Source organism: Toxorhynchites rutilus, chromosome 1 (assembly GCF_029784135.1).
Source record: "Toxorhynchites rutilus septentrionalis strain SRP chromosome 1, ASM2978413v1, whole genome shotgun sequence".
Lineage (NCBI taxonomy): Eukaryota > Metazoa > Arthropoda > Insecta > Diptera > Culicidae > Toxorhynchites > Toxorhynchites rutilus.
In genome coordinates, this window is record NC_073744.1 from 65,405,765 (window position 1) to 65,424,783 (window position 19,019).

Here is a 19,019-nt window from a genome sequence, read left to right on the forward strand (position 1 = left end):
TGTTTTCAGTGTAAGTTGTTTAGCTCCTGTCATAATCAAAATGTAATCTGATTTTGAAGAAGTGAAGGAGGAGAGTCCAGTGAGTTGGGAGGTCTCGATTTGAAAGATGTAGGTATAATAGAAACATTCTTATAAGATTCCTTCCATTGAGCTACAGGATTTTTAAATACAGAGTTTTTTTGAAAACTAAATTTTTAAAATAAACGTTAGATCAATAAATGAGATACCTAAATAAAAGAACCATAAGGATACCTCGAATCAACGAGAGGCACCACGCTTTGATGGGCTGCCATACAAATGAAACACAAATTTCTGAATTACTCGAGAATTAATCAAGCAAATGAAACCAAATTGGGCATATTGAGGCTTTAGGGTGCATGTTTCTATAATGGTTAGACTCTCCACGCCCTCTCTAAGAGGGGCTGCCATACAAACGAAACGCAAACTTCTGCATAACTCGAAAACCAATCAAGCACAATTTGGGATGTGAGGGTTTTTGGGTATGAGAAATGTTTCTATAATGGTATGACACCCCTACCTCCTCTGGAATGCAGAGGGGATCCCATAAAAATATTACACATATTTCAACCAAAAATATTCCAACCAAACATGACAATTGAAAGTTTTCGGAAAACTCTGAAGGAAAAAGGGAAAATTCAGAAAAAATTAATTCCCATATGTTGTACAGTTACATAGTGACAAGTGCTGTTAGTCCATTTGATGTTTGCGCTACAAAATTAATCTTTGTTCGAAACTGGAAATGGGTTTTAATGTGATAAAACGCACTCCTATATCTTCTTCTATCTATACCAAGAAAAAGGATCGCTGGATGTGTTGATAAGAGCAGAATTTGAGGAAGGAATTGTCCGATTTAGATCTGTCTTTATTCTATCATATTTTCTGTATAAAAAATTTATTCCATGTAACGGATAAACATGTAATTTGCAAGTGGTTGAAAAATCTGGAACGAGAATTGTGTCTGAAAATAATCTGATATTATAAAGAAGAGTTTTGTTAGAAATACTAGGAATTTTATAGTAAAAGGTAAATTCAACTGGGTCGAATAGAAGATCAATCAATGAACAGTTCTGCGATTGGACACATGAACTTACTCATAGTAAGAAAACGTGAATGTTTGAAGGTATTGATAACAAAAAACAAATTTTGGGCGGGACGAAGTTTGCTGGTACAGCTAGTATTATTGTATAGCCACTGGTGCTGTTGAACAAAAAAAGTCAGTATATTACACCACACTATAAAATGAAGTTGGATCTTAAAAGTATGCATGGAAAGAGTGAAAAGGAAAGCTTAAACGTAAATCTGTATCCTTTTCGGACGTGGGCCGTGTATGTGGCCAAGTATGGGGAAAGGGATAATGCGTGCTTATTTGCAATGTGTCTCTTTCAATATTTCGCTCTCTCATATTGCTCTTATATTGCTATGGCATAATAGTAATACAAATTTTGTACTAGTATGGGAGGGTAGCACTTTTTTTACGTAGGACTACGTCTTTCATTAAGGGTGCCAAATCAGAAAAAATGTCACGTTATTATGAAAATAAAACTTAACGTTAATAACTATTTTTGCCGCAGACGGATCTTGACGATTTACATATCAAACGATTCGAAAATTCCCTAAGATTTGTTTGATGTGCTATACAGTACAATCCTCTGGTGTGTAAATGAATCAGATTGATGAAAATAGAAGCATTTCCATTTTTCCATACAATTGTTCTGCTCATTTGTGAGCTTACCTACCCGTGCCGTCAATAACGAGCAACGAAGAAAAATATTTGCTAGAGTATAAATATTGGATCTCTGCTGAAGCAAAACTTCAGTTTCGTACTATATTCGAGGTAATGAGCATCGTTTGTTCTTCCTTGTCTTGTGTCATCACATGTCTTCGTTTCGACTTGAGCTGTGGATGCGACCAAATTACTCACTCGCTGATGTCTCTGGCATTGCAGCTATTGCTTCAAACTGATGCCATTGCAATCATGTTCTGAGCTACACTATTGTGTGAGGAAGCATCGTTGGCTCACCAAGAAAACAGTTGTTCTGGATGACAACTATCGAAGCAGTGAACATCGCTTGTAACATACTTCTTAGTAAACCCTCAAGCCTAGCTTTTACGGTACGAGTGAGCATACGAATCGGTCTAGTCAGTTACTGCAGTGCAGCTATTCACACCGTGTAAACACATCATGCCAGTTAATGTCATGCCTGATCCGACGTAAGAGTTACTTAAATTTTTTTAGGTTTTACTCGCATTCGCATTCCCCGGAAACATCAAAAATCAGTCTTCAGAAAACATACGCAGCGCTGCGCTTGAGTTTTATTTTCATCAGCGCGCGTTCGAAGCAAACACGTGTTCTCTCTTGGTGCGAAGTGCCCAAAATTCATAAACACGACAGCGCAAAATGTACCCGGCGCAGAATTCAGATACTAAACATCCCTTCTCATTTGTGTAACGCGCGCCTCATTCTATACACACACACACACACACATCAAATTCTAGCTCACGCTTTATCTTCGCTCGTTCTAAGCAAAGCATAAAAACAAAAGCGCGTCTCCATGCGATTCGTATACGCTTGTGTGAAGAAAAATATCTCAACAGAGAGAGCAATCCAGATTCAAGAGCGCAGTATAGAAATACGGCGCAAAATACAGCGTAAACTCAGCGCAAAACTGAGCGCAAGAACGGTGCTGACAACCAAACATTTCATTTGTATTTCGGAGCGTGCTCATTCGCCAGAGCGCAAGTGTACACAAGGAGTGGGAGCTCAACTGGGTGCAAAAATCGTGTTGCGCATCAGCACCGAGTTGCATTCTGAAGACTGTCAAAAATAGCATTTAGCGTTCGCATCAAGGATGCCAGATGTAAAAACATCTCTCTATTTTGAAGATATTTAGAAGCATGCGAAGATTTTAACAGACTTTCGAAAATTATTGGAAAAACAAATAAAACCATCCTAGTTTCTTAGTGAAATCGTTATTTTGTTTTGCACGCCTGGCACACCTTCTCCATTGGATAGTTCTCTTGAAAACAAGAACATATGCCGTCCATGGGTGAAGAAAAGAGAAGAAAAGAAAAGACAATTCCCTATGTCGTGTGAGGATATTTAAAATAGATACCTATTTTTTGTGTTTATTTAACTGCTTAAAGCACCTGACCATTTTTCTTTAGATTTTTTGATATTTCCACTTATTATTCAACTTATTATAAAATCATTATCAAATACAATTTTCGTTCAAATTAATTTATTTCACCACTGGCGAAAAAGTATTGTTTTCTGAAAAGATTACTCATTCGATATGGAAAAGTTAATTTTCATTCATAATTGTTAGAATGATTATTCCACCTGAAAATTCACTAACATTTTCGCTTCACCAATCGGTACATCAAGGCGAATTGCGAAGAGATAATAGTCCGTGTGCATTCCCTTTGTTGACATGTTTTTTCATGAGCTACAAAGAGATGATTTGGTTTCAAATCAATTATCTGTCAAACTGCTTGCTGTTTCTCATTATTTTATGAACGTTTGAAAAATCACTCGGCATCCCTGGTAAACCCGTGCAGACGTTTCTAGTTTTACGCCAGCGGCTTGCATTGTGTGAACGGACTAGGCCAGTGATTTTCAACCGGTGGGGAATTCCCCCCTAGTGGAGAATTTGGTCTTTAAAAGGGGGGAATTGTGCAAGGGAATATTATACATTTACTTCGCTTTGAAGATGACAATGATTAGTAACAATTGCCACAAAAACTTTTTTTGCGATTCTCGGCAATCATTACTAAATCTGAAATGTAATGTTCAATTGAACAACTTTACTATGTTTGAAAGACTTTCGTCAGAGAATGATGATGGAACGATGATGAAACAGTACAGAAGACATTAACAAAAAGAAAATGTACATCATTTGTCAAGACTTTTTGCAACAACTTGAACTTGACACATATTTTCCTTATACCAAAGAACAAAATTTGGACATGGTTTGAACTCTCTTTCGGCTGGTAGTGACGAAAGTTTCGGATTAACAAGCAGATCTACAAATGATCGATTCTTATTCTGATATGCGGAATAAGCGTTACGAGTGTCGTTTTGCGTAGTATTCATGTGAATTTGGATTTCTTATGGAAACAAAACACCGTAACAGAGTGGATATCGAAGATGACATGAGGTGTGCTTTTCGACAACGTTCTCAAGAATTATGATTTTAGCGGGAATCGTTCAGGCACAGGTGCCATACTGACTTTACACACTTTATATATTAGGCTGTCAAAAAAGTCCTGCGGTATTTTTTTTGAATTTTCATTTGTTCGTAAAATTAGTTACAATCATCTGTTTTAAGTCAAATATGCGCCGTTTTGTTCGATGACTTCTTCCTAACGAGATGCCAACTAGATAATACCCCTGTTATAGAAGCTCGCTTCCTTATTGGCAAAAAACTCGGATTGCCAATTTTCACAGGCCTCTTTTGTGGCTAACTTTTGACTACTTAGCTCGTTCGCCATGAACAAAAACAGGTGGTAGTCACTTAGTGCAAGGTCCGGACTATACGGCGGATGCAAAAGAACATTCTTGCGCTTCTGGCGCGTCACCAAAGAAGTGTGTGGCCTGGCGTTGTCCTGATGGACCCACTTTTCATCGCCAGTCACCATCCACTTCAGAAACGGGTCGATTTTGTTGCGATTCAGCAGCGATTCACATGCGTCGATACGGTCAAAGATGTTTTTTTGCGTCAACGTGTGTGGCACCCATACATCGAGCTTCTTTGTGAATCCAAGCTTCTTCAAATGGTTAATAACGGTTTGATGACTTATCCCCAGCTCTTGGGCGATGCTACGGCTGCTACTATGCCGGTCTTTCTTGGCTAATTCAGCGATTTTGTCGCAATTTTCGACGACAGGCCTTCCGGAGCGTGGCGGATCTTCGACGACCTCTACACCAGAACGAAAACGTTGAAACCATCGTTGTGCGGTGGAAATGGAAACTGTATCGGGTCCATAAACTGCACAAATTTTATTGGCAGCTTGAGATGCATTTTTGCCTTTGTCATAGTAGTACTGTAAAATATGTCGGATTTTCTCTTTATTTTGCTCCATATTTGCAACACTATAACTCACAAACGACTTAACCAAACAAAACACTGTCAAGTACTATATTATAGCGCGCAAAAATACCTTTCCAACAAGCTATAGTATGACTCGATACAATGAATACAACTAGAACTACGCGCTTACAACGACATCTCGCGGAAATACCGCAGTACTTTTTTGACAGCCTAATACCTTTTTTTTACCATCAGATGCAAGTATAAAATCAAATTTGTTGCGAACATAACTTGAAACCGTTAGTATTCGTTCATTATTTTACTGATATGTTACGTTTTTTTTGTTTTTTACGAAATACTGATAGGGGGAAACACTGGGATTAATTTTCATAAGAGGGGGAATGGAGCAAAAAAGGTTGAAAACCACTGGACTAGGCGAATCAACCGATTGTCAAGCGAGTTCACCGGGTCAGTAGCTGTTCATCGTAAAGTCAGCTACTAATAATGTATAAATGGGTCTTTATTCCATTCAACAACTATCAACTTTTGCAAAGAATGTTTGCAGTGAGCTGCGCAAGCAGAAATATTTCCTGTCGATTGATGCAAATATCTCTGCGCACTATCGGCGAAGCTCAAATCGCAGTAGTTCCTCTCTTCTCTTTCTATTCCATTCTTGTATCGAACTATGTGTGTATATGTGTGTGTGATATCAGCATTAAGCATGAATAATGTCCGCTGGTTGTATTGTGCTTGCTAGCTCACTCGCAACTGTGGTTTAATTTCATTCCATTCCATTTTTATTTTTAAGATACTTTAAAGTTCTTCAGTTTATTCGTCTCTAGCCCGGAGAAGGGCCCTTGTGGTTAAAACACTACTCCGTACTCCTTCTTCACCTTTTTTGAGAAAGACAATCCATTTCCGCTGGATGCTCTCCGGCAACGATATTGCTTTGATTACCATCAAATGAGAAGTGGTGTGGTTTCAAATCGTGTATGACTTATTTATACCAAATAAGTTGAAAACGGGCCGAAACTTATGTATTAGTTGCTCGTTATTGACGATACGGGAAGGTAAGCACACAAATTGGCAGAACGAATGTATGAGAAAATGGAAATGCTTCCACTTTAATTAATTTAAACCATTTATTGATTAGGGAATTTTAATGTATAGCATATCAAACAAATTCTAGAGAATTTTCGACTTGTTTTCTGATTTGGCACGCTTCCTGAAAGACTTGGTTCTACGTCAAGAAATCAATCAAATTTTGACCATGTTAGAAGCACAACGCTATTCCCAGTTTAACTGAAAATAGATAAAAATGTATACAATCTTCCGTCAGATATGTGGAATTGTAATTAAACTCTGGTTAAATTTAAAGAAGTGGTTTCACTTCATTTTATCTATATTTTTTGTCGATTTCCTGAGCAATAGTCAAATACTTAATAGGTTGGGCACATTTGCAATCAAAGTGTTCACAAGTATTTTCCGCCGAGAAAAAGGCAAATTCGAACAAAGGCATATTTTCTATGGTTTTCCCCAAGTGCTGCCAACCCTCATTCGTCTTTTCATCAAATTCAAGCAACAATACCTCGGAGTAAACATTTTTAGTATCAAAAGTAATATTCAAACCTGAAGGATATTCGCGCAGAAAGCTAATCTGGCACCTCTGGTTATTACCAATAAGGGTGGAAGCAATACCAAAAAAAAATTGTAAGACACGACCGCATATTTTTCGACGTAGAACTAAGCAATTATATTATGCAATTCACTTGTTTACCACTTCGAATATAATTAACAACCCCCCTCCCCCCTCCTTTGCATGTATATTTGCAGAGTGGATTTCCACAGGTATATCGATTTTGAAGTCTGTGTTAGGGAAACCGTAAATCGAGCCAATAAAACTTGGCAGTTAGGGCATTTAGATAACTCTTGAAATTTTACAGTTATTCAATTGTTCATCTCAAGAAAAATAATATTTTATTAGTTGTGATAGACGCGTAGAAATATTTCCTATCAATTGATGCAAACCTGTTTCCGATCTGTTAAGAAATGTTCGAGTTATAAGCATTCGAAATACAGGCAGGGTTAGCACATAAATCGGCAGAATAAATGTATGGGGAAAAAGACGTTCTTTCAGTTTCCATGAATTCAAACCGGTTAGAGATTAGCGAATTGTAAAGTATAGCATATCAATTTCCGATTCGATTGGTATGCAAATCATGAGAATTCATTCATAGTGAAAATTAACTTCATTTAACTTTAACTTTATTAACTTAACTTTATTTTATAAAAACTTGACTTGTTTTCTGATTTGGCACCCTTCCTGAAAGACGTAGTTCTACTTAAAAAAAAAAAAGAAAAAATTACTACCGCTGCTTTGATTCGATGCTTTTTGATATTACTTTTCGCTCTCGCGCCGGGCTTGCTGATTCAATGAAGGGTACAAAGCGGTGGTATCTATACATATAAGCTCCCGGAGATCCACTCAGTTTCTGCCGCTCGAAACCCTACCCAGCCTCAGCGATGGGGAAAATATTGCGGATATGATTTTTCCGATTTTCCGTTCGCGTTTCCATTCAAGGCGAGTATGCACAAAAAAGTGGGGATATAATTTTGCTTAATTGAAGTCAATGTATGAATGAACCAATCTGAAAATCAGCAATGCAGTTGATGAAAAAAAAATTATAGGAGGTTGTGTCCAAGATACGACCGCATTGTTGACGTAGAACTACGCTGTTATTCTATATAAATCGCTTATTCATTCCTTCGGATATTATTCTATAATGCTGTGAAATTTTAGAAACAACTACTTAGTAGAATAATCTCTGAAATAGTTTTTTCATTGTAGAATTTGTTGACGATAATTGATTGATGATTCATTCTTGCCCTCGCAAAAAAATACACTAGCTGATCGTAAGTCGCAATTTATTTCATGTCAATGCAATGAAAATTTACCTCGAACGCTTTTCTTTTTTTTTTGCCTTTTTCGCAATTGACATATACTCGACTAGACTCGATTATATACATGTTGCACCAGCACCATTATTCCACATCGCATAACTACATCAATATATCTTCGGCACCGCATGGAAACAACAACAATGACAACACTTGCAAGTATCAAATATTATGCTACATGTTATTTAGTATTGCCTTAAAGGAATCGCACCTCTAGGCATCGTTCGTACAACGTAAACCAAGCGCCAAACAAGCGTTCGCCATAGCATGCATACAGAGCCATACATTGGTGGCTTGAAACTACTAGGAATATAAAACACTTCTCATCATTTTGCGCTATTCTCAAAAGAAACGCTTCTGTTAATATTACTGGCCTCGAAAAAAGTTGTATTTCTTTCTCATGCTCGAGAGAAGCGCAGCTATCACCCTTAGTGGAGGAAGTTTTGCTACTGGCAAGCGAAACCACATACAAAATTCCAGAACGACATTTACTTTCTCGGTGACTAAACAAGCGAAATAAACTCTTTTTGTTAATAACAACCTCGAAAACAGTAGCAATGCTTCATAGCGCTAATGCAATCCTAGCTGAAGGTACTTTTGCAACTGGCACGCGAACCCAAATATGTTATAACATTCCAGTAAGACATTCAAGATGCTTGGTATTCCCCAAATATTTTTTTGACGTACAACCTTATGATGACGGAAAACAAACAATGTTAACTGCTTGGAAAAAGACTGAATTATGCCACACAGCTTGTACTCTGCTGTAACACCCATCGATGCGAATTCGCTGATGAGTTTGTCAAGAGCGACCGCCTTTACCACCAGCGGGGGGAGCTTGATTTTGGTTGCTGCCTGGGTAACGGCGTTTGAATTTTCGACCGACGCGCCGAAATCACCTACTTCGCTGTTGTGCGATGCGGTGTCACACTCACGAGGGCTCGGTTCAGTGCGAGCGCTTTTCACTGCACCAACATCGCGTGCATCATTGGATAACGCTTGCCTCGAAATATTATTGTCCCTGGCAATGCGTTCGTTTTTTGCAGGGCTCGAGCCTGCCTTCCTCTTCTTCTTGCTCATCATACACTACGCGAAGCGTCCAATTTATGACGCGGAAAGAAAAACACACGATACGAATAACGCGAAAAACGAACAGAAAAACCAAACGACGATATCGAAGTTGGATTACCACTGGTGGGGTCCAATCTTAGATCGAAGCGCAGCGAAAGCAAAGTGAACTGGATTGCTCAACAGTCCGATGCCGAATGAAAGTTTGCCTCAGTGAGATCCACTGTTTATACTCTAGGCAAGTATTCCCCTTCATTCTTCTACTTTTCCTTTGTTCATGGGGACTTTGAATCCTACGATTTCCCCTCCGTTGGCCGTCGATAAGTTGCTCGTTATTGACAGGTTTGTTCGGGAAAGCACACAAATGGACAGAACAAATGTATGGGAAAATGGAAACGCCTCAAGTTTTCATGAATTTTAACCATTTACAAACCAGGGGATTCTAATGTATAGCATATTAAACAAGTCTTACGGAATTTCCGATTCGTTTAGTATGTGAATCGCCAAAATCCGTTCACGGCAAAAATAGTTATTGACGTTCACTTTATTTCATAAAAACGTGACCTGTTTTCTGATTTGGCACCCTTAATGAAAGACGTAGTTCTACGTCAAAAAAACCGTCAACAATGTAAATTATTGGAGTTAATATTGATTCACCACGCGGGAAAATCGGAGCTGTGATATATGCTCATATAATGTGTGCAATAAATGCAATATATGCATGCGATAACAGAGGTAACTTTTTCATGAACCCCTCAAAGTCATCACCGCGTGATGATTCACCCTTGACTCATATTTAATCCTTTTGTGTGAGTGCGAAATTCGCAATTCACAATCAGTTTGGGCGCGATTTATTTAATCAAGTGCTCCGATCGCATTCATATGACGCATTCATCAATGGGATTACATGATGATTTATATCGGCCGGTAATAATGAGTTTTAAAATTAAAGTTTGCTTTATCCGAGGTAACCGATGAATCGCTGTGGGAATTCAGAACTCATGAATTTTAAATAATGAACTATGTTTCAATTGAATTACTAGTTTTTAATGGAGGTACGAATACAGGGTGTCGACTGAACGATCAAAAACAAAATCTCTGATATTCCCTGGTTTTCCTGTAATTTGTCAGAAAAATTCCAGATGTAGACTAGTAATCAACATTTCTACTAGTTCTGTAGTTGCAGTTCTTACAACATTCAATTAACTAGAACCATAAAATTATGTTCATTATGTTCATGTCGATATCGTCCAATAAATGAATTATTTGTGATTTTTGCTACAGTTAAACGACGACTGAGTAGTGTCGTAAAAGATAAGAAATAAGATTTATCAATACAGTTCAAAGTTATCACTTGGCATATTTAAACACTATTTCTTTCCGTTTCCTTCTGTGTGTGCTTTGAATCGTCTCCAACACATGAAATCGCTTGGAAATGGCTTTGCAGGTAACTCCTAATGTTGGAGTTGCACAAGCTCTTCTCGTATTTCGCATGGATCTTCACCGAGAAATGCCTCCATTTCATCACATCAACAGGCTTAACAGGGGGTTTTCGTAGCCGCGCGTTCGCTTACTAAGCGTTCGACTGTGAGTTCAAAACTCAGGACCCTCAATTGACCATCTTTGTGTTGTTATAGAATAACTACGTCCACGCAACAATCATCAGTGATGGAGATCAATCCACGGTCGAATGATTCATCCATACAACTGCTCTGCTCTGCAAGAAACATCGGGCTGTTGTGCTATTAATAACCCAACAATGATCAATATCAACTGTCTCCGCTGTCCGGTCTGCAGAACAATGGATGAACAGAATGAATACTCTTACGCCTAAATGGCTATTAACTACTGTGTAATTTGCAATTTATAGAAACCTAAACATGTAACATGTAACACGATTAAAACCCGGCTCTGTTACAGCTAAAATGCTAATGAACCTTAATAAATAAACTTAAGGAATAAAAAAATATAAGAGGTTGTGTCCAAGACACGACCACTTTGTTAACGTAGAACTACGCTGTTATTTTGTTCTAATCGCTTGATAATAACTTCGGATATTATTTTAGAACGTTGCAAAATTTTAGAAATAACTGTTTAGTAGAATGGTTTGATCGCCCTTAAATGGTTTTTATTGTATAATCAGTTGACGATAATTGATTTATGATTCATTTTTGCCCTTGCAGAACAATACACAAGCTGATCGCATGTCGCACTTTGTTTCATTTCAATGCATTGAAAATTTACATCAAACGCTCTTCCGGTGGCCTTTTGACATAAACTCGGCTACAGGCGATTATGTACTTGTTGCACCAGCACCATTATTCCACATCACATAACTACATCAATTATTATTTGATACCGAATGGAAACAACAACAATGGCTATACTTGCAAGTATCAAATATCATGCTACATGTTAGTTAGTATTGTCTCAGTAGAATCGTACCTCTAGTCATCGTTCGTACAACGAAAACCACTCAGCACCAAACAAGCGTTCAACATAGCGTGCATACAGAGCCATACATTGGTGGATTGAAGTGACTAAGAATATAAACAGTTCTCATCATTTTGCGCTATTTTCAAAAGAAACGCTTCTGTTAATATTGAATGGCGTTAACGTTCCCTATGGAACTTTTGCCGTCTCGACATATACATTAACTAGCGTCATTTGTTAATACTTAGTTGAGATTTCTTAAGCCAAATACACGCCTTGGATGTTTTTTTTTTTTTTTTTTTTTTTTCTGTATTATAGTGACTTTCAACGCTTCTGGCTGGTTCGTCACTTTTCCTTCCATTTTGGAAGAGTGTCGGGAGTGAGAATTGAACTCGTGATCTTGAGCGTGAGAAGTATGGATGTTACCTCCACGCCAGATCGGCTCCACACTCCTTGGATGTATTCCGAGGGGCAAATTCTCGAATACGCGTGACCACAGTGCATGTCGAAGGAAATTTCTTTCACGAAAAATTCCCCGGCTAGAACGGGAATCGAACCCGAACTACCGGCATGATAATGTGAGACGCTAACCACTTGGCCACGGGTTCTGTTAATATTAATGGCCTCGAACAAAGTTGCAATACTTTCTCATGCTCGAGATAAGCGCAGCTGTTATCTTCAGTGGAGAAAATTTTGCTACCGCAAGTGAAACCCAATCACATACAAAATTCTAGAACGACATTTACTTTCTTTGTGACTAAACAAACGAAACAGATTCAGACAGACAGGTTTTAATCAATTTAAACAGATTCGCAATAACCTTGAAAGGAGTTGCATTGCTTCATTAAGATCTAGGTTAGCTCAAATGCCATCTATGTTGAAGGCAGTTTTGCAATTGGCACCCGAACCCAAATAACTCACAACATTCCAGCACAACATTCACTATGGTTAAGCTTGATATTCCTCAAATAATTATGTGGCGCACAACCTTAACACCTGCTTCGCCATAGCGTCAGTTCGACGCAGTAACAAAGGCACCAGCCCTTATGTGACGAAAAACAAGCGATGTTAACTGCTTCGAATAAAGAAAAAGTCTGAATATTTGCCTCAGCAGAGATCCATTATTCATACCCTAGCGTAAATATTCCTCTTCCGCTACCTCTCTCTTTGTTTATATTGGTTATCGAGGCTGCATAATTTGCACCACCAAACAATCGTCCATCATAGCATCAAAATATTAGGTGACTGTTGCATCGCGACAGGGGAAATGCACACAGGAGCAGTTACAAATGGGGTTTCAGCGTAGCGAAGATGTGCTGTTTGTACATATGGGTTATGAAGCACGCACGTACGCACACAAAGCCATACATCGATGGCTTGCGCTCTTCTTAACAGAAGCCTCTTCTATCAATATTTCCGATCTCGATTAGCTTAGCTGTTGTCCTTGGTGGAGAGAGTTTTGCTACAGTCATGCGAAACCAAATCACACACAAAATTTCTGAAAAATTATTATTTTGGTAAGCCGATGATAGCCGAGTTTCATGATTCCCCACACAATTGTGTAGTTCAGAAGCTCAATGGAATGGCGTCAGATGTTTTGATTACAGAGATATCAGCGAGTAAGTAATTTGGTCGCGTCCACAGCTCAATCCGAAACAAAGACATGTGATGACGCAAAACAAGGAAGAACAGACGATGTTCATTGCTTCATATCTAGAATGATACTGAAAGTTGGCCTCAGCGAGATCCAATATTTATGCAAATAGGCAAATATTCCCCTTCATTCTTCTTCTTCTTTTCTTTGTTCACGGAGACTTTAAATCATTCCTCTTCGTTACGTGCGGATAAGTTTCTCGTTATTGACGACATGGGTAGGGAAGCTCACAAATGAGCAGAACAAATGTATGGTAAAATGAAAATGCTTCTAGTTTTTATCAATTTAAACTGTTTACATACCAGGGTATTGTAATATATAGCATAACAAAGAAATCTTAGGGAATTTCCGAATCGTTTGATATGTAAATCGTCAAAATCCGTTCGTGACATAAATATTTATTAACCTTAACTTTATTTCATAAAATCGTGACCTGTTTTTGACAACCTTAATGAAAGACGTAAACAGGCTTAACATGTTTTTTACCGCGTTGGGATTTCGAGCCGTTTGTGCACTTGTAGAATTGAACAGGAACTACAAAAAAGAACTGATTTTAACCACTGTTGGCATTCATACGTAGATATTGTTGAGCTTAGATTAGAACCAAATATGGCTCAAACTGAACATCCCTGTTTATACCGGTTATACACACACCCACATCCAAAATTAACCAGATCAATTGTAGATACATAACAGATGAATTAATTCCTATCAGTAGAACGACAGACAGCATCCAGAGATATATGTGTGAAGGTCAAATTTCGTCGAATATACAATTTATAAATTTGAGAGCGTATTTTTGATAAGATTTGATTGATTTTGACCAGGAGCTATGGCTGAATCCAGAGGCCACGGATTACTTCTGAGTTGCCTTTAGTGACCGCTCGAAATATTCACTGGAGAGATCCTGAACAATTGAAGCTAGCTGATGCTGACTATAACACATGCAAACGGGTTGACTTGATAGATGGTGCGGAATAATTCTATGATTTCTTGAAATGGACTAAAACGGATTGATATGGGACATCCCACTTTGGTTGATACAGAACTTGGTTAGATCGTAAGGGGTAAAACGAGTACTCAAAATAGGACATCTGTTCACTGTCATGCCGCGACAACTCCGGATAATCTAGACTCTAGACTAATCCTCTCTAGAATTTATAATCCGGATAATCCAGAATCAAGAATCAATAATCCGGATAGACATACACCGGAAGAGATTATCCGGATTATTGATTCTAGAGATTCTAAAAGAAAAAAGTGAAAAATTGACAGTTATTATTATCAACCGCCTTGGTCCGACCGGGAACAAGACGGCGAAGAAACTTATATTAAAAATCACTCGCTTGCTGACGATGGTCAGTACATAGTAAGGCTACCCAAGCATGTTTATATCGGAAATATGCTGGGTGAATCGAAAATAATGACATTGGAAAGATTCAGAAAACTGGAATGACGCTTGCTTCGGGATATATCAATAAGAAAGAATGTCATGCATTCATGGCTGAATGTATTAGGCTTAGTTACATGAAAAAGGTTACAGAAGAAGATTTACAATAAGAAGCTAAAGGATCCACTGATAAGAAAACATATTATTTGCCTCACCACCCCGTCATTGAAATTCAAGCACTATAACTAAGGTCGGCGTTTTTTGGACGGACCAGTTTGCACCGACAGTGGATACTCGCTGAATGATACCGTTTTTAAAGGTCCTGTAATGCGAGATGAGCTTTTCAGTCTACTACTACGGTTCTGTAAACATCAAGTTGCGAACGTGGAAAAATTATAGGAGGTTGTGTCCAAGATACGACCGCATTGTTGACGTAGAACTACGCTATTATTTTATATAAGTCGCTTGTTTATACCTTCGGATATTATTCTATAATTCTGATAAATTTTAGAAACAACTGCTTTGTAGAATAATCTCTGAAATGATTTTTTCATTGTAGAATCAGTTGACGATAATTGATTGATGATTCATTCTTGCCCTCGCAAAAAAATCGTATGTCGCAATTTATTTCATGTCAATGCATTGAAAATTTACCTCGAAGGCTATTCCGGTGGCCTTTTTTGAAATTGACATTGACTCGGCTACAGTCGATTATATACATGTTGCAGCAGCACCATTATTCCATATCTCATAACTACAGCAAGTATCAAATATTATGCTACATGTTATTTAGTATTGCCTGAAAGGAATCGCACCTCTAGATATCGTTCGTACAAACTAAGCGTAAACCAAGCGCCAAACAAGCGTTCACCATAGCATGCATACAGAGCCATACATTTGTGGCTTGAAACTATTAGCAATATAAACATTTCTTATCATTTTGCGCTATTCTCAAAAGAAACGCTTCTGTTAATATTACTGGCTTCGAAAAGAGTTGCATTACTTTCTCATGCTCGAGAGAAGCGCAGCCGTAACCCTTAGTGGAGGAAGTTTTGCTACTGGCAAGCAAAACCTAATCACATACAAAATTCCAGAACATTTACTTTCTCGATGACTAAACAAGAGAAATACACTCTTTTTGTTAATAACAACCTCGAAAACAGTAGCAATGCTTCATTATGATCAATATTAGCGCAAATGCAATCCTAGTTGAAGGCAGTTTTGCGACTGGCACGCGAATCCAAATAACTTATAACATTCGAGTAAGACATTCAAGATGCTTGGTATTCCCAAATAATTTTCTGGTGCACAACCTTAACGTCTGCTTCGCCATAACGTAAGTTTAATGCATTGATGCATTCTCAAAGGCACCAACGAAGCCCTTATGAAGACGGAAAATAAACTGCTTGGAAAAAGACTGAATTATACAACACAGCTTGTACTCTGCTGTAACACCCATCGATGCGAATTCGCTGATGAGTTTGTCAAGAGCGACCGCCTTCACCACCAGCGGGGGGAGCTTGATTTTGGTTGCTGCCTGTGCGTTTACATTTTCGACCGACGCGCCGAAATCGCCTACTTCGCTGTTGTTCGATGCGGTGTCACATTCGCGAAGGCTCGGTTCAGTTCGAGCGCTTTTCACTGCACCAACACCGCGTGCATCATTAGATGACGCTTACCTCGTAATTTTATTGCCCCTGGCAATGCGTTCGTTTTTTGCAGGGCTCGAGCCTGCCTTCCTATTCTTCTTGCTCATCGCACACTACGCGAAGCGTCCAATTTATGACGCGGAAAGAAGAACACACGATACGAATAACGCGAAAACGAACAGAAAAATCAAACGACGATTTCCAAGTTGGATTACCACTGGTGGGTTCCAATCTTACATCGAAGCGCAGCGAAAGCAAAGTGAACTGGATTACTCAACAGTCCGATGCCGAATAAAAGTTTTCCTCAGCGAGATCCACTGTTTATAGTCTAGGCAAGTATTCCCCTTCATTCTTCTTCTTTTCCTTTGTTCACGGAGACTTTAAATCCTACGATTTCCCCTCCGTTGGTCGTAGATAAGTTGCTCGTTATTGATAGCTCTGTTCGGGAAAGCACTCAAATGGACAGAACAAATGCGTGGTTCTTGAAAATGACCTTTATGTAGATAACCTGATTAGCGAAACTTCGAGCATTATTGAGGCAACATTCTTTCGAAAAGAATTACAAACTTTGGCTGAGGAAGGAGGTTTTTCACTTCGAAAGTGAATTTCAATCTGTCCAAAAATTTTGGGGATTGCCAATGGAAAACATTGGGTAAAGGATTGGAAACAAGCTTCGGTGTAGTTTCCACAGAACAAGTAAAGACACATTGTGCTACATGGGATCCAAGATCAAATCAGTTGAACGTGAAGGATTGGAAACTAGCTTCACTGCAATCTGTGTGGGTTGATTCTGTTCCCTTTCAATTTGATAAAAAATGGAAAGAATTTGTCAGCAAATGCTTGCAACAGATCCAGTTCGCTTTGCTTTTTTTTTATAATACTGGTCTCTTGATATTTTTAAACTTAATTATACTTATTACGTGGGTCATCATCATCATCATCTTTGAAAATGATGGAAAAGGCCATTGATCTCCATATCAAATCATCATATTTGAACAGAAACAGCGCTTCACACGATAATTTCAAAAATGAAGAACTCTTTTGGTGCTAACGAAATCTCACTTACAGCTTTTCTTGATATTGAGGGAGCGTTTGACAATGCATCCTACAACTCTATAAATAAAGCCATGAAAAAATGTAGTTTTGACATGTGCACCTCCAACTGGATACATGCCATGCTAACCAATCGACTAATAACAGCTAAATTAGGAGGATCTACTCTAACAACGAATCCAAGAAGAGGTTGCCCTCAAGGAGGAGTTCTGTCTCCTCTGTTGTGGTCCCTAATTGTCGACGATCTTCTGAATAACCTAGCTAATTTAGGATACAAAGTCATTGGTTTTGCTGATGACATAATCATCTTAGTGAGGGGTAAATGTGAGTATACTGTTTCCAACAGAATTCAAACAGCCCTTAACTACCCACTCAAAGGGTGGAACATGCAAGGACTTAGTACTAATTTTTCAAAAACAGTCATAATTCCATTTACCAGAAAACGAACGTATAAGTTTCTACCTCTTAGATTGGGAGGTGTACAATTGGAGCTTTCAAAACGAACCAAATATTGAGGTGTCATGCTTGACCAAAAACTAAATTGGAACGACCAACTGGAGTCTGCAATATCTAATGCCCGGACTGCGCTCTGGAGTTGTAGTAGTATATTCGGGAAAAACTGGGGCTAAAACCGAGAATGATTCACAGGATTTACTCGGCAATTGTGAGACCCAGACTAACATACAACGTCTGGCATGCTTATCAACAACTGGAGGTATGCCCTGCGCACCATCCAAAGCCTTAGATGCTCTTTTATACCTTCTACCTGCTGAAAAGTATAAAACATTTTCTAGAAGGAGCTCTCACAGGGCATTTACAAATCCTGAAGGATTTTTAACTGAACACTATAGTAAGCATGAATGAAGACTGGATTAGACAAGGACTAACTTCAATGTTCTCTTCAAAGTGATTGAATTCAATCGCAACGAATGGGAAGAAGGTGGTCCCAAAACTCGTCTAGGATCACTCATGTTTTATACCGATGGATCTAAAATTGGTAAATCTACGGGAGCTGGGGTTACTGGACCAGGAATCGACATGTCAGTTCCAATGGGACAGTGGTCTACAGTTTCTCAAGCACAAATATAAGCTATTCTAACATGTACAAATATTTGTTTGGCTAGAAAATACAGGTATGCCAATATCTGAATCTTCTCAGATAGCCAAGCAGCTCTTAAGGATACAATACATTCCCAAACTAGCTTTGACTGACATGTGTATGCTTTTACTGCATTAAAACAACTAGCTGCTACTAACGAAGTTAACCTATACTGGGTGCCCGATTACTATAGAAGGTAATGAAAAAGCCGATCTCTTAGCAAGACTTAGACTAAATTCGTCGGGCCTAAGTCATTTTGAGGATTATCTACATCATGCATAAATTCTGAGCTCAAAACCTGGGAAACATCAATGATTGAAGCCAACTGGAGGGCTCTATCAACACCAAGACAATCCAAATTATTCACTACACCTTGCAACAGAATAACACGCAACCTTCTCAGCTTGAATAAGACAGATTTGAATACACTAACCGGTCTATTGACCGGCCACTGTCTGAGCAGGTATCACCTAAAAAAATCGGAAAACTAGCAGATGATAACAGTTGTTTCTGCAGTTTCGAAGCTGAAACTTCGAAACATTTACTTTGTCCAAGCAGTACACTAATTCAGCGAAGACTGCGGATTCTTGGAAAGGGCATTCTTATGCCTGACGAGATTTGGTCTGCTGAACTAAAATAGGTAAAGAGCTTCATAAAAGAAGTC

The 19,019-nt window shown here is 38.6% G+C and overlaps 1 protein-coding gene across 11 annotated transcripts in view; it reads left to right on the forward strand.

The window, feature by feature from the left end:
• LOC129763534 (cGMP-specific 3',5'-cyclic phosphodiesterase) overlaps nucleotides 1-19,019 on the forward strand; it is a 242,650-nt gene that overhangs the window by 151,551 nt on the left and 72,080 nt on the right. The window lies entirely within an intron of this gene.